General features: G+C 41.7%; 1 long non-coding RNA gene across 1 annotated transcript; it reads right to left on the reverse strand.

Annotated features, from left to right (window-relative positions):
• Positions 1-3,660: 3,660 nt before the first annotated feature.
• LOC147256378 (uncharacterized) lies at positions 3,661-6,854 on the reverse strand. The gene is made up of 3 exons (XR_015117756.1): positions 6,652-6,854; positions 5,723-6,060; positions 3,661-3,991 (listed from the first exon to the last, which is right to left on the reverse strand). It is a non-coding gene; the product is annotated as an uncharacterized LOC147256378 (long non-coding RNA).
• Positions 6,855-12,082: the final 5,228 nt, after the last annotated feature.

Raw genomic sequence — 12,082 nt, forward strand, 5'->3', positions numbered from 1 at the left:
CTTTTATATTCAGATTACAAAATACATGCCTTCCGCCTGATGAGATACGTGAGCGGAGGTTCTCAATGCACGTTGACCAGCATCATCGTGTCAGTGGGATATTAGCTGCTTTATGAGCTTTAGTATTTTGTGCCATGTTGTTAAACGATTGTAAGATTTGCCAAGCTGTTTCTTCTTTGACACGTCATAGCGGAGCAAACACACGTGTGACCAGTTTAGAAATCCGATCAACCAGCTTTGACAATATCAAGACCTTAAATGGAACAGGGCTTTAATTACTGTTGTTAATTACACCTGTATTTATCCTGCTTGCCCAAATGGCTGCTGTGGACACCACTATTTGGCCCTATTTTATAATTCATTCAGTGTGTATGATCGTAATTTTCAGCTGGGAAGAAGGGTCTGGGATTTGGGCCGACTTTTTACCGCCAAGTCTGAAGTAGCAGGGACCACTCGTGGACTCTCCTCCTCCTCCTCCTCTGGTCAAGTAGATGACATTCAACCCCAAATGTTCAAGGGAAAATTGAAAACAGAGCTACAATCTTGGATATCAGAGATAAATTGTGGAAATACTGTATTGTCAAAACAGTCATTGTTGAGGTTTGCTATGCGGTTAAATATGACTGTTACGTTTTTCTTTTATTTTTATTCCATATTTTTCTGTTTTATTTTGTAGCTCTGTCTGGATATGTCAGATTTTGTATTTACATCCTGTCTGTTGTTGTGGGCTGTTGTGCTTCATCAGTCCTTGTGACCTCCAGCCTCGTTCCTTTTGTCTCTTATTCCATCAACTACCTGCCTCCCTGGTACTCTCCCGCCTGATTCCTGTTGATTTCACTCTTGTCATTATCAGTTGTTTGGTTCATCGTATGTATTTATGTCTTACCAGTTTTGCTGCGGTTGTTTGGGGGGTGTGAGTTTTTTTTTTAAATATCAGCTCGGGAAAAGAAGTCTTTTGTTCACAACACAACAAAAAAGGGCTCACACTTTAATAGTTAACACTTAATAATCAAATTTCTACAGTAGCTGGTTGCTTCCCGTTGAGTCAAGCAGCAGAAAAACACTGATCAGAGGGAATATTGTCTTAAAAACGACTGGATTCAATCACCTTCCTACCTGGCGTCTACAGTTGTTAATTGCAGCCCCCATTTTGCCACTGTGACACTTTCAACGTGGCAGAAAGTGAGCCGTTGCTGTGATACCTCTCGGTGTAACACGCTGAGTTATTTCATTAATATTCAGATGTTATAATTTTTTCTGATTTAAAGGCAGTATATTTAATAACTATGCAACTTAATGTTTATTCTACCTCCTGATTGAGAGGTTAAAAAAAGGGAGATTCTTTTTTCCTCGTAGCTCATCAATAATCCTTGGATACACTGTGGTGGCTGTTGATTCTGAAGCCGGAGTCGCAGGTCGTAAATGAAGAGGCCATCCTGAGCTCATATCTTGTGATTTTCTAATGGCAGATCAATATTTAATTATAAACCCAGTAGCTGATGATGAAACCCTGCTCTCTGTAGAGGGTGCTGTAAAGCCTCTGTGCATATGGAAACAATGAAGCAAAGAAGTGGTGCACAAACGGCCTCCCTCACACAGCCTTTCTGTGTGTTGCCCTCGTCAAACCCAGCAGCTATTAGGAGTGACACCGCGAATGGCCACGGTCAGAGAGTATGTGCTTTGTTTCACCCAGCAGGGTGCTGGCATAGGAAGATAGATGAGATGGGTTTCTAACACAATATACTGTAAGAGGACTTAAGGACCTTGTGATAGACACAGTATTACTGCAATCCATCATTGTGGCCATTAGTTACACAGGTGATAAATGGAGATACACTGGAAATTCAATGATAAAAGACATCTGATCTGATGTGTAAACACTCATACATGCATAATGTCGGACTACAATGCAACGGTATTCTGTGAATGGGAGTCAGCGTGTGAAAAAGTAAATGACAATGCTAACCAGCTGCACATCCTAATTAGGTGTCCGATGGGGATCTAAACTGGGACAAGCCTCATCATCAGTGATGGGAAACCGTCTTCTCACTCGATAGCTCCTGAAATTTTCCAGATTATCTCACACATTTTTCTCTGGCGCGCCGGCAGTGTCTTTTCTTTATCCCAAACAACAGCAAACACACATTTTCTCATGTTGCTACAGAGCCCCCCCCCCCCCCAGAACAAAAAAAATTTCCTCCCTTCAAAGACTGAGAAACCGGAGCTGTAGAAAACACATAACAACACGAACGGTCCCCCCTCCTTTGTTCAAGGATCCTCAAACACTGAGCTAGTTTGAAGCTTCACTGACCCAGGCTACTGTACTTAGCAGGGGGAAAACACAAAAAAGACGTACATCTTTTTAAAGCCTCGCCCCGAGGGCCAAGAGAGGCAGATGGGGCTCCGAACAGTGAAAATGAATGGAATCTGATAGAGTGGAAAAAGTCCAAAAAGACACTTAAAAGAGGCAGAGATGCAAAGGCAGCGTCACGGGGTTGAGATGTGAGACAAAAACACCATGAATACGCTACATTAGCTCCTTCCATTGCTGGTGGAAGCAGGAGCCGTAATCATTTGCCTGTCTAATGGCTGTAAGGTGGTGATGAGAGCTAATGCGTACTGTCACAGGAAATTAAAGGGAGGGGGCTATTGTGGGGCTACGATTCCTCCAGTCCCCACCCCTTTTTTCATGTTCCACATGATTGATAGTCCTCTAAATGTTGCTCTACATTTAGATGTAATCAGGACGGTCTTATCAAAAAAGATGAAAGACCTCTCTATTCTGGGGTTCATTCCATTTATACTCTGCAAATGACACAGCCACTTAATTTATCAGTGAAGGATCTCAGCCTCGCCACAATGGGGAAAGTGACATAATCCGCAGTGAGAATGGCGTGCATATGGGTGAAAATTAGGATATTAGGGGGAAAAAAAGCAAGCACTTGGGAGACTGGATATGTCAGCAAACCCCTGAACGCGACTCGGCAAGCTCTAATTATTTTTCCATTGATTTAAACATGTTCCACAGACTAACTGTGTTGCTTTCACTGCCTCTCTTGATCAAATGTTTCATTTTTGCAGGCGTTCCATCAAATTCCCTTTCAAGCCAACAACTCAGCGGTGTGGAGGGTTTTAATGGTGAAAACTTAAAAAAAGTGGACAGATTCATGAAACTGAGCGGGTCCGGAAGATAAAACTAGAATGCTCAAGAGAAATGGCGTGAAAATGTTTTAAATATTTTTTTGAAGAGTCATTCTTGTTTTAGATCTTCAGCGAGGAGTATCAGACTGCTGAGGTGCTACTTTTAAACACTCAGAGTTTAGATCATCAGAGCAAGCTTCAAAAAAACGTGACAAAGATGTGATCCAACAAAAGAAGAGAACTCATATTTGGTGATCATTTGCATCTCATTGTGGTGTGGTGCGACTGCATTTCCAGAATATGATGTCACTCTGCTTCCTAACTTCTGTACCTTGAAATTCTACCTCATACCCTTACGTAAAAAAAAAAAAGTTAAAAAAAGAAAAACAGGTAGTAACCCTTGTTTGACTGTATAACCTGTGCAAACAAAGATTTACTGTGTCCTTCCAGCATTTTAAGCAGTGAGCGGCCAAGAAAATGCAGACAAAGCAATGTTTTGTGGTGCATGGAGGCCAAAAAGGAACTTTAATGGATCTGAACAAATGCGACACAGAAAAACAGGTGGTAAAACTTGAGGGAGGACAAGGAAGCTGATCATCAGTGATACAAGCAGCGCAGACAAGGACTGTTAGAAGTAAGAGAAGATGCTGCTGCGGCCGATGCTCGCTCTGGTCCGAACGGGGTCTTGCTTGCCGCTTCGCTCCCTGCCTCAGGCTTCCCCTCTATGGAGGCCTGCATTCCCTTCCGTAGACTTTGCACGAGCGCATGTGGAAGTGAGGTCCCAGAACAGAGCAACACTTCCAACTACACCTTTCTGCAAATATGAACGTTTTCTTTGACTCCAGTGGCCCTGAAAGAAATAAAATCAGTGAGAAAAAAGTAAAAAGTCTTCATCTATAAGGGAGTCACTGTCACACGTCAATTGCTGTTTGTTTTTTGTTTTTTTAGCAATTGGCTGTTCTACATTTTTGTTGCCAAGTCTTCTCAGTAATCACAACTTGTCCTGCAGAAGTAAATAATATAGAATAGTTCTGGAGGCTCTGCATTGTGAGTCAAGGACACACACACACACACACACACACACACATATGGAGATTTCTAGCTTTTCTGGCTTCTACAATCAGTCATTTGTTTATGACCTGCAGCAACTTAAGTTAAAATCCCAGGAGAAATCCCATCGCCCCTCTTTATTTATCAGCGGTTCAATCTAGATCAGATTTTAAACATTCCTTAGTTTTAGAGCACGATATGGCAACTGGCAATAGTTTATAGCTCAAAAGATTGCCAATATATCATAAAAAGAAAAGCCAAACAAAGCGCTTATCTAACGCACAAGGGTACCTTAGCTGCTCGTAACATTCTCAAAGTCAATCTATTTCTACTGCAATTTGACGCTCCCTAAAGGGCCTCGCTGAGAGTGTCTGAACCATTATGTTGTTCACTCTGGTTTAACATGGAGCAGGAAACTTTTCCTACAAAAAAGTTAAGACAGTAAAAACTTAGAATGACCGCGCAAAACGTACCTATGGATCGACTGAGTGATCAGACGATGCAAGGTGAAGTTGAGTCGATGCAGTTGCGATCAGTGGAAAAGTTACTACGGCACAAACAACCAAATATAACCAATGAGGAGCAATGGTTCAACTTTAGCAAAAAAACAATTGTTGCTCTCACCTAATCTTCTGCTTTCATCAATTTCAAGTTGCAACTCAGTAACTATAATTTCAAATTTGTACACCCATTGTCAAATTTGAGCAGAGAGATAAAAAAGTGTGCTATTTTTATCTAAAAGGGTGCCATTTCCTTTTATCTCACTCGTCATAACAACTTTTTTTCCTCTCTAAATTCCCTGTATGCATATCAAGTCAGCAAAAAGACTAACAGCGCTCTCAAAAGTAATTAATCTTTGCTATCAAGAGGATTAACTTGGCAGTTCGTGTTCTGTCACTGAAAATAGTCTCATCAACAAAGATTTACAAACTTCTCCCTCTGGCAATGAAGCAGTTCAGCTAGCTAACATGACAGCCAAGCTTCCTAAACTGAAACAGTGGTATCTGATGAAGAAAAGTAAATCCATCTTTTTTTTTCCCCTGCTATTCCCCAAATGCTGTGCCCCGGAGGTTGGGGAAAAAGGTAAACAGCAGCAAGGAAATGAGTCAAATCTGTAATAATCTCACTGATAAATGACTTCCAGGTCTCTGTCGGCATCGTTCCCCAGGCAGTTCGGTCGCTAGTTATAAAAGCGCCATTGTGTCTTTTGAGATATCATAACAAAATACCTTGCACACAGATGAAAGAGTAAATATCCACCCGTGGTTATATTCTTTAATTTATTAATATCTGATGCTTCCATGAGCTCCCTGTGACGAGGCATATAATTTAGATGAGTATCGGAATTACCAGGGATTTATAATTGCCAGCTGGGACCTGCGTGGTCGAAATGAGGATGAAGGCATTGTCAGTTTTTTGGCATGACTAAGCCTCAATGCTTAATAACTCTGTTCTCTTTAGTAAAGGAAACAACTCCCAGATGCAAAAATAAAAGTTTTATTTCAGTTTTGCACAAAGGGATGACTCTTACCTGAGGAGGACAGCGTGGGCCTGGCTTCGAATACCAATTTGACTGTTAAGAGGAGAAAGTAAATAACTTTATGAGCTGTTATCAGGAACAAAGTTACGATACATCGTAACTATCCCTCTCCAAAGTTCTTTATATCCAGACACTTTGAACTGGGCACACGCAAACACTCCTACGGTGAGAGTGGGAATTATACACAGTTTCAAAAACTGTACTGAACAGATTGTTTGCGATGTAAAGCCATTTGCTTATGATTCATGTGCTCACACTGTCTGGCTTAAGGCGCCCGTGGACTGTCCAGGCTGAATTTATTTGAAAGCTCCTTGAACATTGTTCTGCACCTTGAAAGACAAAAACAAAGAGCCCTTTGTTGAAGTTCTAATGAGTTATTATGAAGGAAGAGGTTGCGTAAGTTACAGAGAGCCACTGAAGGCCAACAGAAGCTAAAAACCAGATTGACTTTGAAAATGACTCAAACTAAAATCATTCAGGCCAAGTGCAGAGGTTCACTGACACAGGGGTGCATTTACTGACATCATTCATTCATACCACTACTGACCAGAGATCAGACAGTTACGTTTGCCAGAAAGCCAGGCAGACGCTGCATCACCTCATTAACCTCTCAGATGCTAACTTCGATGGGCCTTCCTCCTTTCCACCACCACCAGTAGGTCCATCTCCAGTTAGGCTCCATACCCTGCCTCCTTCGCTGTATCCTTCACCCCAGGTAGCAGAAGGGGGCCTGCGCCAAATATTGCTAACCTCCTTTCAGAGTGTGCTACACCCTTACATCATGACAGCCCAATGATGGTGATGCTATTCAGGGTTCAAACTATCCTAAATTGCCTCCCGAGTCGCCCTGATAGAGGTGGAGAGCGAAAGTCACCATCAGTGTATCAATTGGTGCCTCGGTAATGGATGTTCCCACTCACCTGTAGCTTTTTTCATCTGTTTCACGTGAGGGTTAGAGGTGTGGTGGCGGTTGATTCCTAGCTTAGTGTCCTCCCCCTCACTGTTAGTGGCTCGGTCTCTCTACCTCGAAAGCACACAACTAAGAGTCCCGTTGCAAAATTCTAGAAAGCTTAGCTTGTTAGGATCCTGAGGTTAGCGAGTAATGCTTTCACGAAGTGCTGAGGGGAGAGCCTGTGTCTGGTTACGGCACATGAAGAATATCTGGATACGTGCGATGCTGTGTGATGCCTTTTAAAAGCAGAGCAACTCCACGAGAACGCACTCTTTTCATGGATAAAGTTTGTGACTGAGCAACATTATAAGTCTAACATAATGTTGAGGATTTAATTAACTGATTTGTTGTGCAGCTGTATGCGATGGCCATTTACAAAGGACAGTCTGTACGTGTGCAAGGACTGTGGAGGCGGCTGCATCCTCTGCAGATGTCAGTGGCTTCTTGGTTGATTAACCCTGTTGTAGCCAAACTTTCCCTGTAGGCTGCTCACCTTGACTCTTGGAGCTGCGTCGAACACGACTGTGAGTGAGATCCCGTGTGTACTCTTGTGTGTATGATTGCTTTCAATTTCCAGTATGAATTTTTTGCCAGTCAGGTGTTCACGGCATTTAAAGAAAGGTATTTTTCAAATCTTGGTGTGACTGCGAACTTACAGGGAAAAAAGATGTGACCTTTCTTATTGTTTTCTCTGCAACAAGCACACTCGTTATTGTGCAATCCCCACAGGAAACGCATGGTGCCGGGCATGGAACAATGTACTGACGATACTGTGCCCAGAGTGCAGAAAATCACAGTAAAAGACATGGATTTACAGTTATTAACCTTTACCCAAAATCAAATGACAGCCCATGGTTGAACACACTGCTCCACATTGCGCCTGTTATACATAATCAGACCCGGGTGACCACTGCCCAGCCACACATTAATAGTGGAACTAATGGAAGATACTTCAGCCAATTTAGCAACTGCACAGCTTTGCAATATCCTCAATGCCAGTATTTGTCAGCACAGCAGCGCTGAATGGAACATTTTCCATGCAGTACTGCTGCTTCCTTTTTCTTTTTTTTTTTGTCACCGTGCCTCAAAATCAGCTACCTTTCCTGTTCTGATTAGATGTAACAGGGTGTATCCAACTCAGTCTGCACAATTATCAAACCTAATTGTTATTCTTGCCAACAGGCAATAAACGTTAAACCTGGTACAAAGCAGTCTGGCTTTGCTGAAGGTAAGATCCCTGGCAGGAGAATCGATTTGGATCAATGATTTTATTGGAGATCATAAACTTGACATTATATTTTTAACTTCAGTTGGGTTGAATGAAAATAAGGGGCCAAGCTTTCAGAAGCATTCTTTGATTATGCTTCAGAACTGCTTTCCATTGCAGTACGTGATAACCATGTTATATTAATGTTAATATTTGATGTGTGTGAGTGTGTATTTATTTTACTGTCCTCAATGCTCTCTGTTTTCTCTTTTTTTTGGTGTAAACGTGCATTAGGTCTGTACCAGTCAAAATAAACATCAGTGAAGGATGAATTATTTGTGGAGTGGCAGGTGTCCTTCGAAAGTTTTCCATCCTGTTACCTTGACGTTGATCTCAGTACTGGTTCCTACATGTTGATACAGTTTCAAAATCACTTGAACAGTTGGAAAACTCATTGGAACACATTTGAATGGTCTCTTTTCAAGGTGTGTTGGTGGAAGAGAAATACAAAGGGACATCTGCACTTGTCCAGTAGGAAAGTTTGGATAAATACACAACGTCTGACCTTGTTAACACAGGATATTTAATAAGAAAATCTTTTCCATGGAGCAAGTGCAGACAGTGTGCGGATGTTTAACAAAATGAAAATTCCATTGCGTTACATTATTACCTCACATTTCCCCGTTTTTAGTTCTCAGTGGGAGACGATGACTGGCATTGCTATTGTGATCCCAAAACAAGATCTAGTTTTAGCGGTGCAGTGCATTATGGGGAATCTTTAGATTACTGTTTACCTTCCTTGCACTCTTCTAAATCATTCTTGGCTTTCGTTAAATGTAAACAAAAATGGCCTTGATCACATTACATGGAGGGAAGCAAGCTTTGTACCTGTGTGTCCTGCTGAAAATATGTTGTGTTCTTCTGCAGTGGATGAGTCAAATTTCAAACATGCTGCATTCTGCGGCCGATGGTGACGGGGCCGCTGACATTTCACACAAGATCAGGTTTTATGTCTTCATGATGGGAGTACTAGCAGATTCCCCAGCGGTTTGGACATGCTGAATAAAATATGCGATCCTTGACACAAGCCCTCTGCTACTCTATGACAATTGTGTACTTCCTGCCTTCTTTCTAAATATGTAATTCCTCTCTATCATTCAGGGATGGATGGGAACTAAGAAGTTGAACTAGACCAGGCTGCCGCCGCCACCACCAGCCAGCAGATTCTCCTCCGCCAATTACAAGCATAATAGATGGACACTCAGGGCTACAGCATCTCTAATACAGAGCTTTGTTAAGATGGAGTGAAAGGTTTGTTGCCAGCAGGCCACAACTGAGGGATGATAGATTCAGGCTCCTACATAATGCACTCAGTGTTTCGCAAATGAATGAATGAATGAATAAAACACATTCCAACACAGGGACAAAAGTCAGATAACACCATTGCCAACTGAATCACGCTGAGAGGAGAGAAGGGTGTCTATCTGCCTGTCTGGCTCTAAAAATGATGGATAATAAAAATATTTACCAAAAAAAAAGGGGTAAATGATCTCCTGCTGTAAAGTCTGGTGTTAGCCTGTACCAATAACAGTGACCATTACATGTGACATTGTAGAACGTATGTTCACCGGATATGCTGTCCTCAGTCCGTCAACTAATATTTACATTCAAAGTCGCCATATTTACATCCACTCAGTCAGTGGAAAAGGATACACAAGACAAAACAGGAATATCCTTCAAAATACATGTATATTATGTATTCATATTATCATGTCATAATTGATATACATAGTACTATATTGCTCATAAAATTGTGATTAATTGGTTGTCGACCAGATTCGGCATCACTAAAAGCAGTCATTAAATTGTAATTAGTTCTACATGAATTAACAAAAGACCTGTTACTTTAATCATACATATTTATTAGCTTCAACTTGGAGGAACAGTGAGATAAATAAACACACTGAAGAGATAATTGCCCGGGAGGAAAAAAATAAAAATAAAATTGCGCCCACCGTTGAACGCGGACTCCCTACAAACAATACTAAATAATGATTATAGAGAGCGTGTCGCTTCTGTGGAGATAAACAACTCTGAGATTGTACATCAGATTTTTAAAAAAAAACCAAACATGACAAAAACAAATTAACTTTAAGTGATTCAGTGTGTGTCACACAAAGCAAAAGGTTTTTCAGGCCAAACATCAGCCATCAGATATGGCAGAAGCACTTTTGTTTCACTCTCAGGCCTTTTTCAGAGGATTTAGCAGCTGGCAATCATGGGATGACAATTGCATACTGAATAAGGTGGCGGTGGCTTTGGGTAGTCTTTAGGGACAGTGAATGGCTTTCATGCAACTTTGAAATGATCCACTGGCCATCGGTTTATTAACCTCAGATTGCTGGCTATCATTGACAATCTGTACAGGCCTGAATCAACAGGCTGTGGACAGATATTCTCTTGTGACTCACAGGTTTCCCGAGAAGATGGATGAGGTTATGTAAATGCAGGCTTATTCCGGTGAGGTGACTCAAAGGTTTTCAAAGCCTGCTTTCCTCGGGGGAGGATGTTCCTCCGCAGCCATCTACCTGCTGAAGTGTGATCCCTACGCTCAGTGGATGTGTGAAGACCACCTTTTTTCTTTTTTTTTTTAAATCAATTTAGGTAGAAGCTTAATTGAAATTAAATGCAATCGTTTAAACCAGTGATAAACATCTACAACTAAATTGTTTGTGTAGATGAATTAGTGCTTTGGCCCTGCAGATATCAGTGGAACCAACATAAAACAAGGCTACGAGCTCTGGGAGACTGAACAAGGGGCCCTGGCAGCGATATGCGCTGTTTGTGTGACATAACAGGCTTAAGTTTGGGTCACATTTATCAGTGCAAACTAATGGTATCAAGTATAAACTGTGTGCTATGTGATACGTAATGTTTAGCTATGGTTGGTTTGGGATGAGCATTATTAATAAAGACTCACAAGTTGGAGCGTTAATATGAGCTCGCCAAGTTGATGTTTCCTTGTTTTAGTAGGGGCAGCACGGTGGTGCAGTGGTCAGCACTGTCGCCTCACAGCAAGAAGGTTCCAGGTTCGAGCCTCGGCTCCAGCTCAGGATCTTTCTTTGTGGAGTCTCCATGTTCTCCCTGTTCCTGTGTGGGTTCTCTCCGGTACTCCAGCTTCCTCCCACAGTCCAAAGACATCAAGAGGGGACGAGGCTGATTGATACTCTAAATTGACCGTAGGTGTGACTGTGAGTGTGAATGGTTGTCTGTCTATATGTGTTGGCCCTGTGATGGACAGGTGACCTGTCCAGGGTGAACCCCGCCTCGCGGCTGCTGGGATAGGCTCCACCCCCCGCAACCCTTAACAGGATAAGCAGCAGAAAATGGATGGATGTTACTCCACTAGTGGCATCAGTGAATGAAAGGTATATTTTTATTTCTGAATGTATGTCTTTCTAATAATCACTCATCAGTTACATGTTTGATCAATAATGATTACTTTGAATCAAAGATACAGGAAACGCTATGTCGCTAAGATAATGTTTGAAGCAACACCAGACAAATTTCTAATGATAATAGATAAATCCAGGTTCACAAATCATTTTGACTGGTGCCACCCACCCTTCATACTGATTACAGTCAATAGTGAGTCATTTGTTTACTGTTAAAAGGATGACAACTGCTCATTAAAGGAACTTTAGCAACAAGAGCTGAAAGGCCTCATCATTCACAGACAGAAAAGCTGGATCATTCTAACATTTATTCCCTTTTTATTCTCATTATGCATGAGAATGTGACAGTACCTCAGGAGCGTGCAGAGATATAATTATCTCTATATGTTCACTGACACTCTATCTGTACTTGGACAGCACACCAAAGGCGGGGGCTATTTGTACCAGAAGTGCTTATTGCTAATTGTAGTATAGAAGAATAAACATAACCAAATCAACATTAGATTAAAGATGATAATGTCAAATCGAACAAATGTTATATTTTATGATTTTTTTTGGGGGGGGGGGGGTGGTGGTAGGGTGAATGTCACGGATGAGAGGATGAATTGGCAGAGTCAGACTCCCAGAGTTAATACATGGGCTGGCAGGCTCAAAGAACTGAGGTATCAGGCTGTCAAGAGTTGTGTTGTTGTAAATCCATGATTCCAAACTGGGCCCGGGTTATGCAGCAAGGGGTG

Source organism: Aulostomus chinensis, chromosome 9 (genome assembly GCF_037954235.1).
Source record: "Aulostomus chinensis isolate RoL2024-O1b breed Wild chromosome 9, RoL_Achi_v1.0, whole genome shotgun sequence".
NCBI classification, from domain to species: domain Eukaryota; kingdom Metazoa; phylum Chordata; class Actinopteri; order Syngnathiformes; family Aulostomidae; genus Aulostomus; species Aulostomus chinensis.